We start from the raw sequence: 19,299 nt of genomic DNA on the forward strand, positions 1-19,299 counted from the left end.
GCTTACAACTCTATTTTGGCAGAGCTACAGGAGGACACCATTGAGATTTTAGCAGAGGTTTTTAAACTGTGAAGTCCAAAAGATTAAACTGTCAAATAAAAGTCTGCCAGGAGTTTGCTTAAAGTACTTTACAGCAGCGGCAATATTAATAAGGTAAAACAAACCAGAATTACTGACACTGGCTATCCTGCATCGTGATCAGAAGCAAAAATGTACATATTTTATTTTGTAGCAAACCTTCCTCTGTCACATATTATTACTTTTAATGCACTGCTACTCAAGTTAGTAGTTTACATTCATGAATATCCTAGAGTAAACTGCATCTGACTTCATTCATCTGAGATCAGCGCTCAGTATCAAATGCAGCACAGACTACTGATAAAGGCAGAAATCTGCATCTAGTTAATCATCCTAATTGTTATGCAGACCACTTTAAAAAGGCACTAATCAGTGTCATACACAGATGCAAAGTTTGTTCAGCAGTAAAAATACCATCTAAACGCTTACCCAAACAAATATCACATTTTCAGGGGAGACAGAAGCTCAGCACATTTTAGTTAAAAAAAGAAAATGGATTTGATGGTAGGAGACAGAACTTAGAGGTTCACCTTAGATCTTAAGCTGAATCGAGTTTGATCCTTTTAAAGCATAATAAAACCCCCACACAAGGTCTACTCATCATCCCACAAGTGATGGAGGCCAAGTGCCCACTGTCTTTGCCAGGGCAGACTCCTACATTCGTTTCCAGTCACCAGGCTGCGGGGTCTGCCCTCATCCCCTTGGCCACAGGCTTACACGGCCAGGGCCGCTCAGGAGAGGCACAGCTAAACCAGCATCCATTAGCAATCCCAGGGCGCTCTCCGCAACGGTTCGGTCAAATTATTCTGCATGAGCTCTGCAACCTCCCGCTTGAAGTGTCCTTGGAAGAAGGTGAATTAAAGTGGCAAAAGAGACGACAATCTCAGTAGGGATCCAGGGAAGTACAGAGCTGCAAAGCCTAACACCTCTACTGGGCTAATAATTAACTCAACTGATGCTAACGACAAGAGGAGAAACTTTGGTCACCTGGATAAACAATCTGCTGGAGAAGAGTCAGTACGGTCTGCACGGAGAAAACCCTGTGTAACAAACCCTTCCGATTTCTTCAAAGGTCCAAACATAGACAAGGTGCACTCATTCATTCTGACCTATCTGAATTTTCAAAAGGACTTCAACCAAGTCCCTTACCAAAAACTAAGGGCTTTCTTAAGGAAACAAGGCAGACAGAGGTAGGAGGAAAGGTCCTACGTGGAGAGAGAGAGAGGGTTGAAAAACAGAAACAGGGTAAGGATAAGAGTAAAAGGTCTCTTCTTGGAGCAAAGAGAAGTCACGAACGAAGTTCGGCAGAGACCCGTGCTCCAACTTTCTTTGTTCGATACATTCATGTGAGACAAGGAAAGGGGAATGAGCAGCAGGCTGAGGAAGTTTGCTGATGATAAAAAAATGTATTGTCGTAACAAGGCCAGGATGTGAGGAATTCCAGACAGTCCTGGGAGACTGAATCAGTAACGCTGCAGAGGAAAGCTAATGCAAATAAACACAAGAAACAAGAAGATGCACATGGGAAGGACACAACCGTGGCTATACGTAACTGAAGGATTCCAAACTGACCGTACTCCTGAGCAACATCTTGACACTACGATTTCACAGATCCATGAAATTAACTCAGTAGCAGTCCAAAAAGCAAATCAAACATTACAAATCATTAAAAAAAGAAAACAAAACATGGTTATGCCACTGTATAACCCCAAAGCTCACCTACATGTTGAAAACTGTATACAGCCCTGATCCTCCCATCCTAACAGGACGTGTGGAACCAGGATTGACTCCTGGAAAGGGAGGCTGACGATCAGGAAAGGCTTCCATACAAAGAGTATCTGAGTAGGCAACTCCTCAGGCAGGTCAAAAGCCAACTTGATGAGGAAGACAGAGGCCTACAAAATCCTGAGTGGCATAACACAGGATCACTAATCTGCCACACAAGAGCTAAGAGCTGCCAAATGAAGGAAGCCAGCTGAGAACAAGCAGAAAGAGGGAATTCTTTACACAGCCAGAAGCAGACCCACAGACCAGCAGCACCCCTGGCCAAAGGCCATGGAGCCTGCAGTCTGGCCCCAGGGGGCTGCAGACAGACCAGACAAGCACTTGGAACCAAAAGCCACCAAACATTTTGAAACAGGGAAAGGTTGCACCCAGCTCTGGCAGCCCCAATCTGAGAACAGACAGAGGCTTAGAGAGCATCTATAGAGGAGGTTTTGAATAAGGTCATCCTGTTCTTATTTTTCCTTGGGCATCTGCTTACAAGGAGAGAGGGGAAGGGAAAAAAAAAAGAAAGAAAGAAAGGTTGCAGAAGACAATAGATCAAAAAGGGAGCAGGCTGAAGGTGAAGGGTTAAAAAAAATAGGAAACTAAAGTAGGACACCACACAGAGCATCCCAACAGCACCCTCTGCTCCTTAAAGCTCTGGGGACAGCAGCAATTAGTCCTCTGCCCAGGCCCATAGTGAGACAAAGAAAGAGAAACAGGCACAGAGGTGCTGGGATCCTGCCCATCAAGTCTGGAGCCCATCACCCCACGAAGCTGTGGCCAGCTCAGACAGGGGCAGGAGGAGGCTGGCAAGAAGATCCCATTCTTTCATAGGCTGGCAGATAGGAAAGCTATAAATCAAAAGAACACCCATAAGCTCAGGAAGAGACTTTGGAGGAGCCAGAAGAGGAACTGCAGCCTCATGCATTAGATGTACATGTCCCAAGGTCTCCTTTTCCTTGCAAAAGGGATGTGAGTCACAGAGTCAATGAAGCACATCATAAATGCACCCATTTTCACCTCTCCTCAATTAATTTTCTCACATTTGGTTTCAGATTAGCCTGAAGTATAAATCAGCCCGCAAGAGCTCCTCATCCCTCCTGATAGCAAGAGACCACTTTCTGCCACAGGGTAAGGAAACAACGCAGAAGCACTCAGAGGCATCTCCAAGGTGCTGCCTGGAGGTGAAACCAGCCACCACGTGGCTTGCTCAAGTCCTGTGTGGCATACTGGGCTACAGAGATGAGCCCCTGGTTTGGCCCATCACAGCTGCTCTTTCATTTCTATACTTATTGCATCTCCTAGAAGCGGTCAGGTACTGCTGACAGTCATAGGACACAGCATCCGCAGCTGGTTGTATTCTGTGTTTTTAGAACAGAATATTTTTAGAACCAACTACAGGCTTCCATACCAGTTCAACTACTGCAACCACCACACCAGATAACTCCCAGCTGTTCTGCGTAACAGCAAATGAGACAAACCCCATGCACAACTAGCTCAACTAGACTTGTTTTCAAATTTGCTTTAGGCTTCATTTATTCCAGTCCTCCAGTCACAGCCTAGCTTGGAGCGCTGTTCTCAGTTCATACCATCTGGGGCTGCTGTACAGCCCCCCAAAAACTCCTTTTTTGAGAGGATTTATGAATTACTTCAATAGGAAGAAAAAAAAAAAAAAAAAAAAAGGTTTTCTGCAGTTCATTTTTTTAACCTGAAGGATAATAAGCTCAGACAGCTCACACACACCCCCCAACATATAGTCTCCTTTTGCACAGTTTTTACCTAAAGAAAAAGGAATTTCCACACAATTAGATGCAGCTGTAAGCCAACACTTCTTATTTTGGAGGGGGGAAAAAAAAACTAACTTGCAAAACCTTTCAGAAAGTGGCCACTAAGCACATCGCAACCCTTTCTAAGTAGCGATACAAATTGTAAAGCAAGCATTTTATTTTTATGCCGGTTTTGAATGTCAGATTTTAAAAATAAAGAAACACTAGTGCAAAAAAAATCTATATTCAGTTAACTCAGACGTACGGAAAAGCTTTTCCTGAGCCACCAAGCCTCATCGCCTACCGCCACAGCCAAGCACACGATACAAATGTCCTCAGTACCTCCTCAAGAGCCAGTTAGGGGGCTTGCTCCCACTTCTCCCATTTGAAGGTTGTTCTAGAACCTCACTCCATTTAAGGAAGAAACTGTCTAAATTCCAGCTTAAGTTTATTCACGCCAGTTTACATCCATTTGTTCTTGTGCCAACATTGTTCTTTAGCTTAAATAGCTCCTCTCCCTTTCTAGTGTTTATATCCCTGCTGTATTTGCAGATTGCAGTCATATCCTCTCTCAGGCCTCATTTGCTAGGCTAAACAAGCCAGGCTTTCCTCATCTCCTCCGGAAAAACTGGCATTTCTTTCCCCCAGCCCCTCTCTGCACCTCTCCCACCTGCAGCACGGGTGAGAGGACCTGCGCCTGGCCCTCCCCAGGAGCTCGCACCCATCCCACCACCCCTCCTGCCAGTGTCCTGGCCTAACACACTCCACCATCGCCTTTACTTTCTCCACGGCAGCAGGACAGCAGCAGCTTGGTTGGCGACGAGCTAACGCACCCAGCACATCTCCTGCTCTGCTGTTCCCACCAGCAGAGCTCCTTGCTTGCAGCAGGGAACAAAGGCAAGACCTCGTCTTCTACCAGCAAGGGATGTCCATATGGTATACTTTGTTTTCAGCATGGATGATTTGTTCGAGAGCGACTGCACATCCTAGGTCAGAGCTTCCAAAGTGCACAGATCTGCCATCTGACAGATGACAGAGATGTGATCAGTTGATTACCTACCAACTATCAGGATTCATTTTAGTTTTTCACAGCCTCTACTAAAAAAAAATTCCTTACAGTAGGTAATCTCAAGTCCTCAAATTCCTTCCTAACTAGCTCCCGAAGTCACCACTCTTTTCAGGGCAAACCCTACAGCAGCCCTCTCTAGGCTCCTCAGGCATTTCCCAAGGAAGTCACCATCCCTCCTGGCCAAGGGCACAGCAGAGTCCACCCAGCGCCCCACCAAAAAACGACCATTTTTGTCACTGTTCCTGACATAGCTGTAGAACTGAAAAACAAAAGAAATAATCCAGGTTTCCAAGTCATGCATCCCCTCTCCCTCACTGTTGTGATCTACTGCTCAGATGCCTCCTTCACTGGGAAGGGCACATTCACTCATGCTGCTTCACAGCCAAGAATCTTTCTCCTTGTTACCACCAAGTCGTGTATTCTTCATAACACACAGTAAAACTATTCTTCCTCCTGAAGAGTCCTCTCCAAACCCTGATTTCCCTTAAGTGGCCAAAAACCCCCAAAATACAAGCCAAGAAGTATTCCATCAAACACTCATCGCTGTAAAGGAAGAACAAAAATACCCACACTCAGCATGGCTGTTCCACGCAAGGCAGTTAATCAGCCAAGATTTTGTCCCAAGGTCACCGTAAGAGGATGTCTCTCCCTTTAAGTGCCAAGACATCTGCACACTTATTTTAACCAAATGCAGTTATGCAGGGAGAAAATAGTTTTAAACACAAGACAGACCACTCGTTCAAGCTTTCAGAAAGTACCAGAGCATGAGATGGCAGGATGATGACATGTCGGATCTGGAACAAACTGGAGGAAGACACTGGTGAGCCAGAGGACACAGCAAGCCTGCAGCAGCTCAGCAGAAACCCGCACCTCAGCTTCTGGGCAACAGGGCAGATCTTGGGTGAAGCACTGTAACTTGCTACAGATACTGTTATCCTGCACAACTTACCGCAGGTACCGTTATCCCGTGCGGCTACCAACAGCATCCACAACGCACAAAGTCTACCAGTCCATCACCAGTGCAGGTCTGGGTTTGGGTTTGGTTTTTTTCTTGGTTTTAGTTATTTTGTGTTTAAAGCGCAAAACTGCACTTATCCTGCCTAGCAAGCAGGAGCCCAGCCAATAACTATAAAACATTACAAACGAGCAGGCAAAGCAATGAAGTACAAACACAAACCGTTACACTTTCCACCTTATTTTATCTGCCTGAAACCATTCCCTATCTAGCTGCAACTAGAAGTAGCTCCGTTGCTGTCATGGGACCCAAGCGAATTCCCGAGAACTTCAGGTGGGAAGAAACGGGGTTTTCCTCCACGTACGGTATTTTTGCACACTCCCATTTGCAACCCCGCGTGCAATCCTCAAGTACGATTTAACCACAGAGCTGAACTCGCAAAATCCACTCTAATAATCACCAAAAAAAAAAAAAACAACAACCCAAAAAACCCAGCTACTTCTACAGGCGCTTTTGCCACTTTTCATGCTTTTTCACCTCACAGGCACACACACGCACCCCCAGCAGAACAAGCCCGGTCGCCGTTCCCGCTCGCCGCCCGCCGGAGGCGAGCCCCCGCTGGCACGGCCGCTCCGGCCGGTTCCCCGCAGCAGCGGCAGCACCGCAGCCCTCCTCCGCGGCCGGGGACAGCGGCGGGAGCGGGGCGGCGGAGCTGGCGGCGGCACCGGCAGCCGCAGGCCGCCCCCGGCCCCGCACGCCCGCGGCCGGGATGCGCCGGGGCCGCCGCGGGCGAGGGCGGCGGGACTCTCCCCCGGCCTCCCGCCCGCTCGCACCGGCGCTGCCCGGCCCTGCCCTCCTTCCCTCCCGGCTCGGCCGCGGAGCGCACCTGCCCGCCGCGCCGCGCCGCTCCGCTCCGCGCTGCGCCGCCCGCCCCGGCGGCGTCCGTAGCCCGCTGCGGGATGCGGCCAGCCTTCCGGAAACGCTTCCCAGCCCGCTGCGCTTACCCAGGAAACGATTCCGGCCGCCGGCCGCCGCCGCCCCTCCTCTCCCTCCGCCCCGGCCACCGCCCAGAGCCGCGGCCCGCAGGGGCCCGGGCGGGCGGGGCGAGGCGAGGCGAGGCGAGGCGGCGGGGGGGGAACCTGCGGCGCGGCGCCATGTTGTGTGCCCGCCGCCGCGCCGGGGTGCGAGGTGCGGCCCCCCGCCTCCGCTCCCGCCGTGGCCGGTGCCCCCTCAGCGCTGCGGCGCCGGGGGCTTTTAGTCAGCGGCTCGTCGGTAGCTTCCAGAGCAGCCGTCCGTGGGCGAAGGGGTAGGGTTTATGCGTGGGGGCAGGTGTACCCCTGAAAAAAATGAAAAATCTTTTTTTTCCTTAGGGGAAAAAAGAAGAGTCGGGCTCAGGCTGGTGTTGGCAAATGCAGCAATACCCTGATCGAGGTGAGGCGGTAGCAATTACGCTCCCGAAATGCCACCTGCTGCGTCCCAGGGCTCCTGCAGCAATAACGAGAGCCAGAGAGCTAGGTACCCAAGTAGGGCTGGAAGCCCACCGAGAAGGATGGGTTGGTTTTCGCGCTGGATACGGACTCCAGTAGCAGGGTGGCGGTGGGTTGAACACCCGCGTGGCGACGAATGTCGGCCAGCCCCTCTAGTCGGGGACTGACGGAGGGTGCTTGACTCCAAGCGTAGCGCTGCAGGCAGCCGTGTTGCGGTGGGCTTCAAGAGTTACCTAGCCAGCATGGACGGGAAGAAACGGGGTGTTCTCACATGCGGAAAACAAACAAGTAAAGGGACCAGCCTTGGAAACCTCACACTTGCAGTACCATAGAGTAAGGCTGAGAGTGGACATCTTAGGCACATCTTGAGATGAATGAGTGGAGAATCACAGCACTGTCCCGGACAGTTAGTAGCGAGGCTTAAAAGAGCGCACCCATGGGAAGATCCTTCTGTTCAAAGCCTTCCAAAAATGGGCGATTTTGTCTGTTCTGTCAAGATAGGCTGTTGAGATTAGAGGGGAAGACACTGCTCCTTGCTGAAGCAAAAAAATTAACATGGGATGGTAGCTCAGTGGAAAGCATGTACCTTTTACTCCTACACCTTCCAACAATCTTACGCAGTCTGCAGAACAACAGACGCAAAACAATCAGCAGTAAAACACAGTGCCGTATTGGAGTGACCCAAGACACAAGGAGGTCAAAGAAAACTATTACAATAATGAAATAGCCAGTCTCATTTTCTCTTAAGCAAAAACACATTTAGCAATCCTATTGAAGTGCCCAAGTCTACTTAAAATTTATCACACCGTTTATAATGGCAAATCTGTTTATCTGGAAGGGATGATTTTTCCTATGCATTCCAGAACCTTGTTCAGTATTCTGTTCCCTGGCTTTACAACTATGCTGCTGATAACCACAGAACGCTCATGAACTGAGCACAATTAAAGAGATCATTAAGATGAATAGGAATATAGCACCTTTAATTAGAAATATTTATGGTTTTAGAAGATCATACTGACATCCACCAGCCTAAAGAACAGAAAAAAAAAATTTGCAATTATAAGCACTACAGTGATGAACAAGAAGAAAAAACAATTAGGCAAAGATGTAATAACTCAGAGCAAAGCACCTGGAAATTAATACTTAATAACTTACTCTTAAATGTATTGTTTTTTAGTGGTATCCACATTTTTCCATTTGTCTTAGAATTGGACGTGATTTAATCTTCTAATTTGTTTAAAAAAAGCAACACTTTTAAAAGCTAAAACTCGCATTTTAATTGATAGTTTTAGATCCAGAACTATGACGAAGCTCCAAAAAACGCCTCCAGATAGTTCTAATGATCTATAATAGAAACATGTCATCACGATCAGTTCCAGAAGGACCTACGACCTCCTGAGACATCCAAAGGTGATTCATCAAATTCCAGCGTTCGCAAATCGGGGTGCTTCCCTCTTCAGCAAAGCACTTCATCCAGCAGGAGGGAAAGCTTTTACGCCTTGATGGCATACTGGAGCAGACCCCTCTCCCTGGAACTTCCACTTTATCTATTGGAGAGATGCAAGACAACTATTGGGTTACCCGAGATTATTAGTGAATAGCCTATTAATATATTTCCCTGACAGAAATGGCCAGGCAAGATACTCATAAATTTACGTTCCTTTGATGAGAAGTGTAAAAGCACTGCATTGTGGTTTTCGCTATGCGGTTAAAATTATGATTAACATTTAGTTAAATAATCTATATAATGCACTTTGGATTGCAGTGTAGTAAGCAGGGTCATAAAAATGAAGCGCTGGGGAAACTAAATAAGGATTTTCATATACATTCTAAATGGACAGCTGCTCAATGCACTCAGACTTCTCAGAAACATTTCCAGGTGGATGTACTGCTTGCATAGGCTCAGCCAGTCTCATCAAATATAGATCTCTTGGTTTAGAACAATCCGATGTGTTAACTTTCCAAGGACAGTGAAATAGTTCCTGCAGTTGTGGCCTTCAGGAATTGACACAGAGCACTTACTGCCTCCGTACACACGACACAAGCATCTCGTGAAACGGTGTTTATAAACATAACAGGAAAAAAAAAAGAGGCCTTTCCATATTATCAGCTCATACCAAAATCATTTCATCATCATCTTGCTGTTTCTCTGTTTGAACTATGACTGCAAATTTATTTTGGTCAAAGTCCACCCGACTTTGGCACGAGGAATGACTGCCCTTCGGAGTCTCCACTGGCAAGTAACCCTCCGCACCCCACCTTCCTCCACACCGCACGGGTCTGCAGACCCTGCTTCGGGACCGACTGTGCCCCCCCATGCTCTCCCAGGGGAAGGTCATCGTTTCTTTCCCTGCTTTCTTCTGTAGACCAGCTTCTTGCTTGAGGGTTAGCCCATGTAGGGGGATAGTTAAAGTCCACCCTGATCCCTTGTCTTGAGAAACTGTTTCTTGCTGCAGAGGAAAGTAGAAAAGAGGTGACTATGGAATAAGCAAGGCTACCATCTAGTGGTGCAACTGTACTTTCACATTTCACAGGAACCTACACCATCAAATAACCTTTTCCTGAATATATTGATCCTAAACCCAAGCTTAACATAGAAATTTAATTAGGAAAATTCGGTTATAGAAGAATGGTAATTTTCTTTGGGACTGTTTCTCTAACATATTCACACAACTCGCTGTGACAGTAAGGCTCCATCTTAAAATACTGCATCAAATAATTTTCCAGAAAGAACGAAAAACACCACGCGCATTACACATGCAACTAGGAGATTTAAGAATTAAACTTGTGGCATATAATTTTTCATTACAGGCTTGAACATGCTCGGAGGGTTCAGTCCCCCGGACGCATTGCTTCCCGGGACCTGTGCGAAAGCAAGTATTGCTCCTGTTGTTCTGAGTTCCTGTCTCATTAGTGCTCCCTGGGCAGGCATACAGTGAAAGACTAATTCTGCCATGGAGGAACTTCCTTGTGTTATTTATGGAGAAGCAAAGACCACGAGACATCAGTCTCAGATAAGATTACTCCAGTAGTTTAATCAAGCCAGGAACTAAATCAAGGCCTCCTGTTACACTCATGGAGCCCTCTCCCATCCACTGCATTAGCCGTCTCGGGCACGTGACCACTACATTAATGAAGGCTGCATGGGTACAAGTGCAATCCAGAGCAATTTGCAGGCCAGCAGTTTGCTGATTTCTTGACATGCCAAGCAAGGTGGAATGATAATTTCAAAGTTTCTTTCTAGCCCTTCAGGAATGCAAAGCCTTGCATCCAGGAATAGTTGTAAATTAAGTTATAAATGATCTCTTTGACATCTGAGTAGATGCAGTTCTCTGATCTCTCCTTTCCCTGCCTGTTACACAGCAGTATATTGGGTTTTCCTATGGGTGAGGTGAAGGAAAAGTGGCCTGGTGTGGCCCCCCGGCATATAAACTCCCTGATTACATGATGCGCTTACCAAGCCCACCCACTCATCCAGACAGGGGCAGCTCCATTTTTTTTTATCATGACAGGCAAGTTCTGGGGGAGGCAAGCAGGCTGACTGTGTTGGCTTGCAAACAATCACAATATTTGAAAGAGGAGAACATACCCAGTGACCACTGCAGGAGAACAGTCCATTTTGGACTTCCTTGTAGCTGGAGGGGCCAGGAGAGGGAAAGCTGCTGTTTGTAAGAAAAAGCTGCTATTAATGCAGAGTTTCTAAATCCTCCAGCAGCTGCTTAGGCACTCTGCTAGAAGGCAGTAGGTGCCTTCAGAGCTGACTTTTCAGAAAACTCCGTTTACTGTTTTATGCAGCTCTGGCAGACAAAAACACTCAGAAGTTGCCACAGAGTAAGTATAGGTAGTCAAATAAAGAGAATAGCTCACACTTGGAAAGCTAAGGTGTAGCTAGATTTTCTTGCCTTGGGTGCTTAAAATGGGAAGTATTGCCCTGCTTTCTGATGGCTACTGAAACGTGTGATCTCCAATATTTTTCTACATCTGAGAAATAGGAATATGAAACAGAGATTTTGGAATGCCACTTGCCTTTGAGACTAGAATTTTTCTGTCTTTTGAGAAGGCAGTTGTTCAAACAGCACAAAATAAAGCACAGCTTAGAAGTTTTAGGCCAACACCTCTCCACCGCCGGCAGTTGCTGTGTTTCAGCCCTGGTACTCTCGCACCTTGGAGCTTTCCCTGGAAGTGCTGCGCTGCCGGTTCTGCTTCCCGACGGGTGGCCGAGGCAGTGCAGCAGTACAGCTCCTGGTGAGGCAGTCAGGAAACCCACGTCTCGGGCCAGAATGGCTAGCCCGCTTATATGCTATATATGCATATATACACATTCACATCCACTAGTACACATTAATTAAGAGGTGTAGAAAGCTAAGAGAAGGTTGGAAATGCTAGGTTTGCTAACAGCCAGTTAGCAAAGGCCAGTGCTTTGTCTCTGAAACAAAAGTCCAGTGTCTAATGTCCTAAATACAGCTAGAAAAGCCCAGGCTGCAAATGCAGTCAATGGGAATTTTGCCCTACGTGTACAAACATACACTGGAAAGAGCGGCGTGTTTGGCGTTTATATTTGCAGCTGCAGAATGGGATACAGTCCCGTTGTTTTTCTGATCCATAGTGTTGTTCCCCTGGCCATCTAAATATTTTTCTCCACTGAGACAGGGATTTGTTTCAGCATGCACATGCATAAGCTAAACACCTCCACTAAAACAATAAGGCTCAAGGCCCAAACGATGGTGTTCTTCATTCCCACATGTGCTTTGGGTAAACACTTCAAAACAGTGCTTGTTAAAGTGATCTTCAGAAAAACAGTTTCTCCCTCAGTGACAAACACTGTCTAAACATTTCTCTGAAGGTGGGGGGGTTGGAAATACTCTCCTCCTTGAATAGTGTGGAAAAATTCCTGGAGCAGAGAGGGAGAAAAGCCTCCCCTTCTCGCTGCTGCTGATGCTCTGAGACCAGCCTCTGGAGATACAGAGGACACGCTGTAGAGTTAGGCTCTGAGAGTGGCTCAGGGCAAAGGCAAGCCTGGAAGGGACAATGTTTCCCGACTGAGCTTGTTTCACTGTGTTTTTAATGTTAATTTCTTGCAGTTGAGCCCAGACTAATAACCTTTCACCGGCGACATCCACAGCAGCGTCGGAGCGGTTGGGCCCCTGCACTGCTGCGTCCCCCAGCTGGTGTGAGCAGCACAACCCAACTGCTTCGCGTTAGTGATACACTGGGTGGTCACCATGTGTAAAACGCTTTGTGACAGAACTAAAACTTAACTAAGGGTTACGTTCTGCCAGATGTACTTCTGGAAAGTGGTTATTAATGTGGGGTTAAGTCTCTCATTCTTACACATTTTGAAATCAAAGCCTTGTCTTGTAAGTACAAGTGAATAGCTACTGTTAATTTGTAATTAACATAGGAATTGGTACAGGCAAGACTTTGGAGATCTCAGCGGCTAAAAAGCATATACTGAATTCCACCAGCATGACTAAGGGATCCATTTGATGCTTCTACTCGCTGTTACAGAGTGGAGAAGCAAGAGCAGCTCAGATCTAGGTCTGCGAGGCTTTACATCTACCGTGGTGACACTGGCAAGTGACAGAGCTGTGCTGCTGAGTCACTTCTGAATCACCAGCCTGCCAGACCTTTGCACCAAACGTACGTGTATATAGAGTGGCTAGGAACTCTGAGATATGCCATAGACCCTAGGAGTGATGAAGAGGAGGTGGTTTGGGACTGGCTCAGATGCAGAAAATGTCTTTCTCACTGTCTTTGCCAGCCCACTTCAGGACAGGACTAGATAGGCAGGCAGGTCTCAGGGCAATTCAGGGACCTCGGGCTCTTGGCTTCACTTACTGGACTGGCAGCAGCTCTGTGCCAACATCGCTCCCCAGGTGAAGGAGCTCTAACAGAAGAACCATGCTTGAACTTCTCACAAATTGTCTGCGGCTGAGGCTTTACTTCAGGACACTTCTCTAATGAAAAACAAAATCCCCACACTTCTCAAGAGTGTGCACATGTAGGTGAGAAAGTAAATCCTTTAGGACAAGTTGGTGTAAATATCGTGGTACGCGTGTCCCTGTTGATGTACAGAAGTTCAGGGTAGCTTGTACTACCTAAGATGGTTTTGTTACGGAAGTAGAGTTTTCAGAGAACATGCTGAGCTGAGCACACCTTATTTCAGAATTTATATAGATGGGGGGGGAAACGTATTTAAAAATCAGATGGAAACGTTTCACCAGACGACTAATAAGATACAGCAAGAGTACAGGACCTCGTCAGATGTCTGGAACAAAGCAAGCATCTCTCAGGGTTCTGTGACTGACTTAGCTAAACAGCTTTTTTTTTTTTTTTATGATGTGGCTTTGTTGTTCACTGATTTCAAGTGTCAACTACTTTAAATTCTGCTAAAGGTTGCCATTTGCATAAAAAAGACAGTATGAAGGAATACTTTTTACATCTGGGCTAATCCCCATCACTGTCCATCCCTCTTCCCTCCCCCCAAAAGAAGATAAGCTGACCTCCAGGAGATAGTGTAAGATGGTTTGTGCTGCTGGACTGGAGGAGTGTTTATTTCACAATAAACCCCCTTCACAGAGAGTCCTTGTCTACAGGTGCCTCTGTTGTCATGCAAGCAGGAAGAGCTCTTTTTTTTTTTTTGTGACAGACACAAAAGCTCTTGCTATTCCCTTCTGGCAGAGCCCTACCTGTCACTTCTTCATCCAACAGCAGGCAAGCCAATTTCTTCATTTGCTCATCACATTCCCCTGAGAAACACCAAAGCCACACAAGCATGTAAAGAGACCACAGGTGACAACAGACTTGGTCCAGAAGTTAGGTCCCTCCTCAGCAGCTCCCTAAGGCATATATTCTGTCCTTTCCCTGAACAGGTTTCATTCTTGAGGATGGAGACCACTGATGTAAAGAGCTACGTGGGCGGTGGCCCATGCCTTTCCCTCAGCACCCCATACACCTGAGGAAGTGCATCTCTACCGCCTTAAAAGTACGAGTGAGACGCTGTCTCGATATCCTTTCAACTGACTGACAACATTCCTCAGCTCTCTTCTCTTTTTACCCTACTCTCCTCTGGCTTAAGAGTGGATAGTGCTCAGGAGATGATTTGGAGCAGCCTTTTATTTTGTTTCACAAGAAACTCAGCCTACCTAAGACAAACTTCCAGCAGTCCCAGAGGAGAGGCTGTGAATGCTTTCTGGGTGCTATGTATGGCTGACGAGTATTCAAAAGCAAGTCTAAGGATAGAGTTTGCTAATTAAGTTGTGACTGAAGCAACTGAAGACTGCAGGGGAGAAGTGGGCTGGGGTCACCCCAGGATGGCCTGGCACAACACAGCACTTGGGAAGAGGCACGGTGTTGTACAAGAGTCTATCGCAAGGGTCAAGTGCTGCTATTTCATTCTCTCGCAACCAGCAGGTTAATTCATATGGCTCATCTTGTTTTCTCTTGTGCCTGTTAGTCTGAGGAAAGCATCGACTGGATGAAAATATAAGTAGGGATCTAAGTCCTTATCGCAGATCACCCAAGTGCTACATCAAAATTAGAATTCATTATTATTAGCTATTACATGTATTACACTAAAACATTGCACAAAATGAGGTCCTCTTACTTGAGATGTATATTTTACCTCTCTAGATAAAAGCACTAATCCCAAGAATGTACAAATTAACAAAACAAAGACAGAGGAAGGGAGGAGGGAGCGTTCTCCTCTACTAGACTAGGCTAGAAAGATGGATTGTTCCTGCCTGTGGAGGAAAAAGGGTGGCTTGCTAACATCACCAAAGAAAGCATTTGAAGGAAAGGAGACACATGCTGATTGCCCAGGTGCCAATACACTGTCTTCCTTATCCATTGAGACAAGCCTTGCAAGCTTTCATATCGAGTAAAAGCAGATAGTATATAATTTCATTGGAAACTAAGACACCCTTGTCAACAATTATATCCCTCCTGCCTTTCTTTGTGGAAAGAGAAAGGCGTCACTCTCTGTTTGTCCTAGTTCTACCATGAAACAGAGCATACTATTGCTGTGCCTCTGATAGACACCATCACCATATGGTGGACACGATTTTGCAGAGGAACAAGGTGAAGAAGCTTAAGCATCCTGCCAGACAGATCTGAGTTCAAGAAAACCATGGCCACACTCTTCAGAACTGAGACTCTCAAGGCAGGCCTTCAAAGCTACATTTTAGCACTTTAACACTTCCACCTACAGACTTCCAGAGGAGCCATTGCATTCTGTAGCATTTGTTTTTTACATGCTGGAGGACTTGGCTGTAGCTCAGAGCAATTACAGAGTCATTGCTGGCAGTCAATACACACAAAGGCAGCCCTTGGCAAAGCAGCCCATCTCATAAGCCTGACCTTTTTATCTGCATAGCTTCAGTGTTACCCCTCTCCATCTGAGCTTCATCACAGGTCAAACCCAGAGTTCACATCCTTCAGCATGTCTCCACCTCAGCAGTCCTTAGTCATTACATCTCCTAGCCAAAACAGCACCTCCTGGTGGAGAAAGGGACAGGAGAACATAACTTTTCCAACCTTTACATTAAGTAAAGAAAGATTTGGGGGTTTTCCCCTGTTCTCAACTCAGCTCTGAGCTGCTTTGAATTTCTTTCACTTCCCAGTCTTACTCCTGCTTGACATTTGAGACATTTTAGCCCGGAGCTCCTGGCCCATGGACCTGGACAGCAGCTGCCGACAGCCAGGTGCTGAGCGATAACTGGACTTAGGTTGCCCCATAGCGCCGGGCTGCAGTCACCAGGACTCCTCACAGAAGTATTTAAATTAACCTGGCTGCAATTCAGAAACAAACACACACCTCTCTTCCTCCTCAAAGCTTTCATGGACCCAGGAAAAGCAGTCATTTGTGCTTGCCCTCTTGATCCCTCTGATCTTCTAATTAAAGGCTGGATTGCTCACACGCGGGAATTATTGCTGTGCTCCAGACAATTTACCAGAAGAGAAGGGGGATGTTACTGCCTTACACCGATCCCTGACACCCACCGTCCCTGCAGTGGCCTCAGATATGTTTGTCATCTTTTATGTTTGGTGACACAATGGTTCTGGCCAGGATGGAGTTAATTTTCTCCATAGCAGCTGGCATTTGGATCTGTGACCAAAGCAGTGCTGATAACACATCAATGTTTAGCTATTGCTGAGCAGTGCTTGCACAGCATCAAGGCCTTCTCTGTTTCTCAGGCAGTCCCTGCAGCCAGTAGGCTGGGGGTGCACAAGAAGCTGGGAGGGACACAGCCAGGACAGCTGACCCCAGCTGACCCAGGGGATATCCCACACCATATAGCGTCATGCTCAGCAATACAAGCGGGGGGGGAGGCAGTTTTCCAGGGGGCTGTGGCTCGGGGCCCGGCTGGGCATCGGTTGGCTGGTGGTGAATGACTGCTTTTTGCATCACTTGTTTGGTGGTTTGGGTTTTTTTTTTTATTATTCCCCCCCCCCCCCCCCCTTGCTTATTAAACTGTCTTTATCTCAACCCACAGGTTTTCTCACTCTTGCCCTTCCCATTCTCTCCCCGCTCCTGCTGGGGAGGAGTGAGCGAGCAGCTGTGTGGAGCTTAGCCGCCTACTTTGGTTAACCCACAACACACAAGATTTTCTCCAGCATCTCATGTGGGAGAAAGGCTTTCTTCAGCTAATAGCAATTTTTCATTTTGGAAAAGCTATATACATTTGGTGGTATAGCTGGATAGCAGTGATAGTGGTAGAGCAGTAGTAGAATATAATCTCTCTCTCTCCACTTGGTGCAACCTACATGCAAACACAGTTGGGGGCAATTCCCTTACATCTGTCCTTTACAATGATGCAGACATAGACGTGCCAATACATTAACATGGAAAATGTTAGCGGTGGAAAATAAAGACGGTATTTTATCAGCTTTCCACTTAGCAACTACACACTAGTTGCCAGATGATAGGAAACGGTCTTGTTTCACAGCCACATATCTACCAGGCTTTTAGCCTGTCCTTGCTGTATGCCGTAATGCATACTCAATCATTCAGTATCATAACATTAATTATGGTGAGCTGCAAGGTAAATATATGTATCCTTCTCTTATCATCAGGCAGTTAAGACTGGATTCATCCATCTGAAAGCTGGTGTCACCACTGTAGACCTCTACACCTGAACTGGGTCCCACAGGCTCCCTGTATAGTCAAGGGAGAGAAGCTGGTGTTTCTAGAGCACAGCTTGTCTCAGCCCAAAGCTAACTTCTCTGGTCCACTGACTCACGTTCTCAAAATTCTTCTTCTCACTGCTGATTATGAAGGCATCCTAAATGTCCCTATAATAGATGGATGGATATCACCTTAGTTACGCTATGACTTATATCAGAACTGTTCTTAGGTAAAACCCAGCAACTTTTCAAGGATGCTGCATTTCTGTTTAAGTCAACCTCTCTCAAGCACACTGCTATGGTGTAGCTGAGCTGTCACACCTGCCCTCAGGCAGGATTTACCCCCGGCCCAGCAGATGTACTTACAGTAATCTGATAGACCTTCAGCTCACTGTAGGGTAAGTGCAAACGGGCACCAGGAGAATGGTGACATGCAGCAACGGGTTCCTGTGGCTCCAGCACCTGCACGACCCTGTACCCGCATCTCGCTGCCCTGGGCACCACCAGCCAGCTATGGACACCGGTGGCTTGTTTGGGAGGTAGGGAGTAGGGAATTAAGGAGATTTCCAGGAACGGGTTTGGAGTCCTTCTTTTGGGAAGTGAGTCACATGATAAGAAAATGAAGAAAGGCACAGGTCTGAGATGTTTGCTAGGCAGGTGCGGATAGTGCAGCTGAAGATGGGGACTTGGACTGCCTCAGGGCTTAGATTTTGGCAGGAGAATAGTTTGCAACCTCAGCTTCCATTTCAGGAGCTCTGCATTGTCTAAGGCCAGCTTGATCTCCTACACCATCCTGCTTGTCATAGCTACTTTTGTTAGGAGATCTAAACTCAGGAACAGCCCTTAATTGTAGGTCTAGTTCTTCCTTACGTAAACCTTCAACTGAAACATGGGGAGAAAGTAAATACTACCACCGAGTCCTATATTTAAGAAACCTGCCAAAAGATTATCCACGTAGCAAAGATTCTTCTGTACGCGCTTTCTAGATTAGACATCTGAGCGAAAGGTTTATTGGCAGACAGTGTTGAAGACCACAAGTACTATTATTACATTTGGACAGTGCAGAAAGTTCACAGGTATTTCCAGTCACTTTTTTCAGTGACCGATTTTATTGCAGTAATGGGAATGTATTGGGTTAAATGTGCTAGGTACATCTGCCTGCACTGAAGTAAGACAGTCCAGAGATTTTCTCTTTGCAAGGAGGTAGATGGGGACTGGACATGACACAGCACTCACTTTTTACATGACTTTCCAGAGGCAGGCATCTTTATGCAACTGTAGCAGATTTTTAGCAGTTTTGTTATAAGTCTTGTTATACTTACTGTTTATTTAAAATCAGTGTATTGATAGATTTGGCAGATTCTCCCTTAGAAATGACCACTCCTGCTGTGGTCCCTGTGTGCTGCTCGTGGCACACAGAGACCGAAACAAGGCTTGCACAGCTGTTTGCAGTCTCTCCTGACAGCCTAGGCACAGGACCCATCCCAGGGCCGACTGTAACCTAGGGATCTGAGCACTGCCATCGCTCCGAGGCAGGCTGAAGTTATAACCACCATTTGCCACTGAGCAATTCAGAAATGGGATTTTTCTTGCCATTTTTAACCTTCTCTTTTGTAGGCTGCAAGATGTGTGCTTTGCTGTCCTCTCAGAGGAGCTGCATGCAGTCTCTCCGACATACGTATCAGGGACCATCAGCATCATACTCACTCGTTCAAGTTGCTTTGCTATACTTGCATCTTACAATACATGGAGGGTTGATCACAAAAGGAAAGACAGTCAAAGGTACCATACATAGAATAAATATTTTGGGCCATTTTTAGCTTGCTTGTAAGTATCAATGACTGTTCTCAGCTAAAATGTAAGGGAAAAAATAGAAATAAATGATACTGCCATTTACTGTGAACCTTCCCCCACTCCTTCCCGAAAATCTTTGAACAGTGTGTACTGCTCTTCCCTTTACTGTGAGAGACTGAATCACGGGATACTTCAGGTTGGAAGGGCTCTCAGGATGTCTCTAGGCCAACCTCCTCCTCAAAGCACGATCAGCTATGA

At 46.7% G+C, this 19,299-nt stretch overlaps 1 protein-coding gene across 13 annotated transcripts in view; it reads right to left on the minus strand.

Moving 5' to 3' along the window:
- APBB2 (amyloid beta precursor protein binding family B member 2) overlaps nucleotides 1-19,299 on the minus strand; it is a 204,682-nt gene that overhangs the window by 183,876 nt on the left and 1,507 nt on the right. For 9 of the 13 annotated variants that reach the window (XM_087736248.1, XM_087736244.1, XM_087736247.1 and 6 more), the window contains exon 1: nucleotides 6,522-6,627. The exons of 1 other annotated variant lie outside the window; for it this stretch is intronic. The gene's annotated coding sequence lies outside the window, so the exon portion shown is untranslated. Of the gene's footprint in view, nucleotides 1-6,521; nucleotides 6,656-19,299 lie in introns of those variants that run through there. 3 more of the 13 variants (XM_087736249.1, XM_087736242.1, XM_087736240.1) reach the window with 2 other exon arrangements.

This window comes from Nipponia nippon, unplaced genomic scaffold (assembly GCF_047370975.1).
Source record: "Nipponia nippon isolate SJK-2023a ecotype South Korea unplaced genomic scaffold, ASM4737097v1 scaffold_6, whole genome shotgun sequence".
NCBI lineage: Eukaryota > Metazoa > Chordata > Aves > Pelecaniformes > Threskiornithidae > Nipponia > Nipponia nippon.